At 36.8% G+C, this 6,000-nt stretch overlaps 1 long non-coding RNA gene across 5 annotated transcripts in view; it reads left to right on the forward strand.

Annotated features, from left to right (window-relative positions):
- The window catches only part of LOC149122318 (uncharacterized), an 81,082-nt gene extending 76,318 nt beyond the window's left edge, over positions 1-4,764 (forward strand). For 2 of the 5 annotated variants that reach the window (XR_016220655.1, XR_016220654.1), the window contains exons 5-6: positions 1,493-1,641; positions 4,473-4,761. This is a non-coding gene — a long non-coding RNA (uncharacterized LOC149122318). Of the gene's footprint in view, positions 1-1,492; positions 1,642-4,472 lie in introns of all 5 variants that reach the window. The other 3 variants (XR_016220657.1, XR_016220653.1, XR_016220656.1) reach the window with 3 other exon arrangements.
- The last annotated feature ends 1,236 nt before the right edge of the window (positions 4,765-6,000 follow it).

Here is a 6,000-nt window from a genome sequence, read left to right on the forward strand (position 1 = left end):
TGTGGGTAGGTGGGTGTATAGATACAATAAAAGTGATAAAAGTAAGATATTATGTCAGCAACAGGGTTTGTTTTAAAGCGTGTACTTTTGACAACTATTTGACATTAGGCAAATTAGTGTTGATTGAGTCATAAAAACAAATTATGAATAATAAAAATATACTTGAAGCTAAGTATTGTAATTTTTTATTTTACTTTTTTTGGAATGTTTATTTACTTTTATCTACTTGAAAGGTAGAGTGAATAAGAGACAGACAGACATTAAGGGAGACAGAGAGATCATCAATCTACTGTTTCACTTCCCAAATGCCATCAGCAGCCAGGCAGGGCTGGGCCAGGTTGAAGGCAGGAGCCAGGAACTCCATCCTGATCCCCACATGGGAAAAAGAGGCCCAAATACTTGGGTCAACTTCTACTGCCTTCCCAGGCACATTATCAGGAACCTGGATCAGAAGAGAAGCAGTTGGCTTAAGAACTAGTACTCAAACTTGGGATGCCAGTGTCACAGTGGGCAACATAGTCTTCTGGGTCACAAGGCCAACTAGCTACACTTTGCCTTTTCTTGAATTAAAAAAATCTTATTATATAGAATCATATTATTGCCTATACAATTAAAAATTAATTTTGAGAAGGAGAGCTGGAGCTGTGGCGCAGCAGGTTAAAGCCCTGTCCTTGAAGCGCTGGCGTCCCATATGGGCGCCAGTTCTAGCCCTGGCTGTTCCACTTCCTATCCAGCTCTCTGCTATGGCCTGGGAAAGCAGTATAAGATGGCCCAAGTCCTTGGACCCCTGCATCCATGTGGGAGACCTGGAAGAAGCTCCTGGCTCCTGGCTTTGGATTGGCGCAGCTCCAGCCATTGCGGCCATCTGGGGAGTGAACCAGTGGATGGAAGACCTCTCTCTCTCTCTCTACAACTCTCTGTAACTCTGTCTTTCAAATAAATAAAATAAATCTTTTAAAAAAATTTGAGAAGGAGGGAAAGGGAATTATTTGTAGATCATATTTTACTGAATACAGATGAATGGTGATGTTACCATTTTGAATGCAAATCAACATATGCACAGTTTAGTTATAAATATATCTGATCTCAAACTGAACTTTCTGGTGTCAAGTATCCTCTCTGTCTGTAATGTGTTCTCTTGACTTAATAGGAAACTAATTAATGTCTTTAAATTGCAAGATAAAGAAAAACAATCAATTGAATTGTGGAGGCGATTTGGAGGCAATAACAATACTTTAATGAAAAATATTTTATAGCAGTTGTATTCAGCCTTGATAATCAGAATTTTTGATTTTAAAGCTAAAGTAAATTTACTCATAAGATGGTGAGAAAAATTTATCCTAATATTCAACAGGCTTTATGAGAGTCAACTTTCTTCTATATATCAATATTTCATTTCCTCTGCAGGGAGGAAAATGGAACATAATTATTTTATTTCATTTTCCTTGTCTTCTGTGTTTTAAACCTCTATTTAAATGGTTCTTGATTTCAGATAAAATCATCTACAATACCATCAGCTCATTAGGCTTGCAAGAAAGAAGTGCCAATGGCATACTCTTCAGTACCCTGAGTCTAAAATCTTACAGTAGCCTGTGCTCATCAGCATTCTTGGAAGATACTGAGTGTACCTGCATTCTTCAGGTATTGTGTTCAATAGATTCTAGTTCATTAATGGTTTTTGTTGTTTATTCAAGACTTTCCAATTGTGTGATTTGATTAATCCCACTCTGCGTGCATATTTTAATGTTGTTAATAAAAACATTTTCAGTGTTATAGGAATTTTCTAGAGGAAGAACAGTGGAGCATCCTGAGAGTAGTTAGAGACATTAGTGGGTAAGATGCCACTATGCATTTGAACAGTCTCCAGAGCAACAGTTCTTTAAGTGTTGCTCTGGATGCATGTGGATCTCCAAGGTCCATTCAGGTAGTCTGTGTGTTTAAATAGTTATGATAAAACTTTTGTTGTTTTTCTGCTATATTGGCATTTGCACTAATGGTGTTAAACTGTTGTAAAACTCCCAGTACCTTAGCATGAATTAAAACACTCTCAGTGTACTAGCAATTACTGAATTCTTCACTACAACACAGTTGCATAAAAAGAAGAAAGAAGAAGAATTAGACAAAAAAGGCACCAATTTCAATTAGGTGTTTCTTTTATGTAATAAAAAACAGCTTAGCTTTTGAATAGACATGTTTTTAATATATTGATTGATGAAATGGGATGTGTTTATAAAGCACTTCTGCAGAACTCCAAAGAACAATTGTCTCTATGAAAACCCCAATTCTTCCATCACTTGGATTACAAAATGCAATAGCTGTACTTTTATCCCATGGAAAATCATTTTTGTTCAAAAGAATGACAGATAAACTACACTTATTTGTATTTATAAATTTGGTTATGGATCTTTTGACAATAAACTAGGTAGACATATCGTTTGAAGGAGCTGCTATGCAAGTCTCCCATGTGGTGGTAGGAACCCAATCCCTTGATCTATCACTGCTGCCTTCCAGGGTCTGCATCAGCAGGAAGCTGGAGTCAGGAGCTGGGTCCAGTACCTGAACCCAGGCATTGCAATTTGGGTTATGGGCATCTTAACTGCTAGAATAACCACCTGCCCCTAAACTTATCTTTGAATTCCATCATTTTCCACAAACTTTTTAGTGTAATGGTAGCAATGGGGCTCAACTGCATAGACCAGAGTTAAACAGAAAATACGAGAAACCGTGAGATAAATTGTCAAATAAGAAATCATGAAGGTCGCTATGGAAACAAATAGAATTTTGTATAAAAGTGTGAAGAGTATTTCCAGCTTAATCTTGCCTTCCTTTCTTCAAATTCAAATGCACCATGTCTTCCTATTGCCATAGGACAGGCTATCTAATCAGCTTGTGGATACATTTTCTCATGTGTATGCTGGAGAGTCATTCTATTTGGAGAAAGACTACTTGTGAGTTGATTATTTAGCATGTATTTAAAACTGCATGACACAGGGTAATTCTTAAATATACATTAATTTTCATTACAATATTTTAATATTAGGTGTAAGATGGTCTATTAGTGCTATTAAAGAATTTGAGCTAGCCTTTTAAACAAAGTTAACTAGATGTCATTATATGGTCATTATACAATTCAGTATTTTTTTTTGACAGGCAGAGTGGACAGTGAGAGAGAGAGAGAGAGACAGAGAGAAAGGTCTTCCTTTTCCGTTGGTTTACCCCACAATGGCTGCTGCGGCCATCACACTGCGGCCAGTGCACCGTGCTGATCCGAAACCAGGAGCCAGCTGCTTCTCCTGGTTGGTCTCCAATGCGGGTGCAGGGCCCAAGCACTTGGGCAATCCTCCACTGCACTCCCAGGCCACAGCAGAGAGCTGGGCTGGAAGAGGAGTAACTGGGATAGAATCTGGCGCCCCGACAGGGACTAGAACCTGGGGTGCCAGCGCTGCAGGTGGAGGATTAGCCTATCAAGCCACGCTGGCACAATTCAGTTTTTTTTTTTAACTTTTATTTAATGAATATAAATTTCCAAAGTACAGTTTATGGATTACAATGGTTTCCCCCCCATAATTTCCCTCCCACCCGCAACCCTAACCTTTCCCGTTCCCTCTCCCCTTCCATTCACATAAAGATTCATTTTCAATTCTCTTTATATACAGAATATCAGTTTAGTATATATTAAGTAAAGATTTCAACAGTTTGCACCCACATAGAAACACAAAGTGAAAAATACTGTTTGAGTACTCGTTATAGCATTAAGTCTCAATGTACAGCACATTAAGGACAGAGATCCTACATGAGGAGTAAGTGCACAGTGACTCCTTTTGTTGACTTAACAAATTGACACTCTTGTTTATGGCATCAGTAATCACCCTAGGCTCTTGTCATGAGTTGCTAAAGCTATGGAAGACTTTTGAGTTCACCAACTCTGATCAAGGTTGTAGTCAAAGTGGAAGTTCTCTCCTCCCTTCAGAGAAAGGTACCTCCTTCTTTGATGACCTGTTGTTTCCACTGGGATCTCACTTGTGGAGATCTTTCATTTAGGTCATTTTTTTTTTTTATTTGCCAGAGTGTCTTGGCTTTCCATCCCTGAAATACTCTCATGGACTTTTCAGCCAGATCCGCATGCCTTAAGGGCTGATTCTGAGGCCAGAGTACTGTTTAGGACATCTGCCATTCTATGGGTCTGCTGTGTATCTCGCTTCCCATGTTGGATCATTCTCTCCCTGTTTCATTCTATCGGTTAGTATTTGTAGACACTAGTCTTGTTTATGTGTTCCCTTTGACTCTTAGTCCTATCATTATGATCAATTGTGAACAGAAATTGATCACTGGGACTAGTGAGATGGCATTGGTACATGCCACCTTGGTGGGATTGAATTGGAATCCCCTGGTATGTTTCTAACTCTACCATTTGAGGTAAGTCAGCTTGAGCATGTCCCAAATTGTACATCTCTTCCTTTTTTTTTATAAAGGTTGTTTGATTCCCTTGGAGAGAAATGATGAGACCATGGAGTAAGAGAGAAAATGAAAAGAACACTTCAAAGGCCATTGGAGTAACCCATGCAGATGATGAAGACAGTCTGGCCAAACAGTAGTCATAAATGTAGCAAGTGATACAGAATCGAGGATACAAAAGCAAACAGTAATGTCTCGTGTAATCACATGTTTGTTTTTAGTTTCCCCCTTTTTTTAACTTGCTGACTTCCAGCTCTAGTTGATTGACCTAGTATTTTCTTAGAATTATTAACTTTAATAATTTTCTCTCAAAACTAAGTCCAAAGTAAGTATCTTATTAATTATAGTTAACTTTTATGATTATAAATTTTTGTTTTAAAATATTAGGACATAATAACCAATCATTTAGTTATCTAAATCACACAAGTCTCTTATTGCTGTCATTTGCATGTTTATTTCTCCTGTAATAAATTAAACTTTTGTTAGTGTATGCTCTGGGATTTATACTATAAAAGCTCATATTTTCTGCAGAAAACTATCCCAGACTCTCTGGAGTAACACTGATCTGGTTCATTCTCTTAATCTGTGTTTTTAAATTTTAATGTGCATGGGAAACACGTGGGTATCTTGTTCAATTGCAGCTCCTAATTCAGTAGTTCTGGAGAGTTGCCTGAGGTTTTACATTTCTAACAAGCTTCTGGCTCATGCCAATAATGTTCATCTGTGGAACACACTTTGGGTAGCAATGCTCTAAATGTCTGCTACATTTTTAATGACTTTCTACAAAATCAAAGGCTTCCAAGCTATTTTCCTTTACATAGGCTTTCACCTATGTGCTTAAAGTTACCCAATTAATCCACAAAGCATTCCTAGTGTAAATAAAGAAGCCAAGAGCAGTAAAGTTCAGTTCAATTAATACTTCCTCAGCATTTGTGCTTTTTAAGTGCACTTAAAGTATCTGTATACTTTGTTGATAAACAGTTTTACCATAAACATTGCAATATTTTAGGAAAGGGATCAATTATCTCTTTAAAAATTTATTCAAGTATACAAATTTTGTGTATTTCATATATACAGGTTTAGGAACATAGTGATAATTCCTACCCTACCCTCCCTCCTGCCAAATCTACCACTGTTGCTTCTTCTTCCTCTCCTATTCACTCTCTTAATTTTTATAATAATCTACTTTCAGCTTACTTTATACTCATAAAATTGCAATAAGAGTTCAACAATTAGTAAGAAAAATAAAAACACTGTCCCTCAACAGAAGAGACAAGAGCTCTAAACAAGCAATGAAACTCTAAAATTATTTTTGCCCCTGCTTTGAATTTATAGCAACTCACTGTCTCTCCTGAGACTCAGACAGACATGTGTCAATATAACAAGAAAATATTCTGACTCACATGAAAATACATAATAAAATAAACATCATATTTAAATGACATAATACATGATTTTTTTTTAGATTTTGTTTCTTCTAATATTAAAACACATTTATATAGTTCGTAATTCTTTAATATAATGAACCTGCACATTTGTTTTTAA

This window comes from Oryctolagus cuniculus, chromosome 14, assembly GCF_051225735.1.
Source record: "Oryctolagus cuniculus isolate XC-2025 breed Fujian yellow rabbit chromosome 14, ASM5122573v1, whole genome shotgun sequence".
In the NCBI taxonomy this organism is placed as follows: Eukaryota; Metazoa; Chordata; class Mammalia; order Lagomorpha; family Leporidae; genus Oryctolagus; species Oryctolagus cuniculus.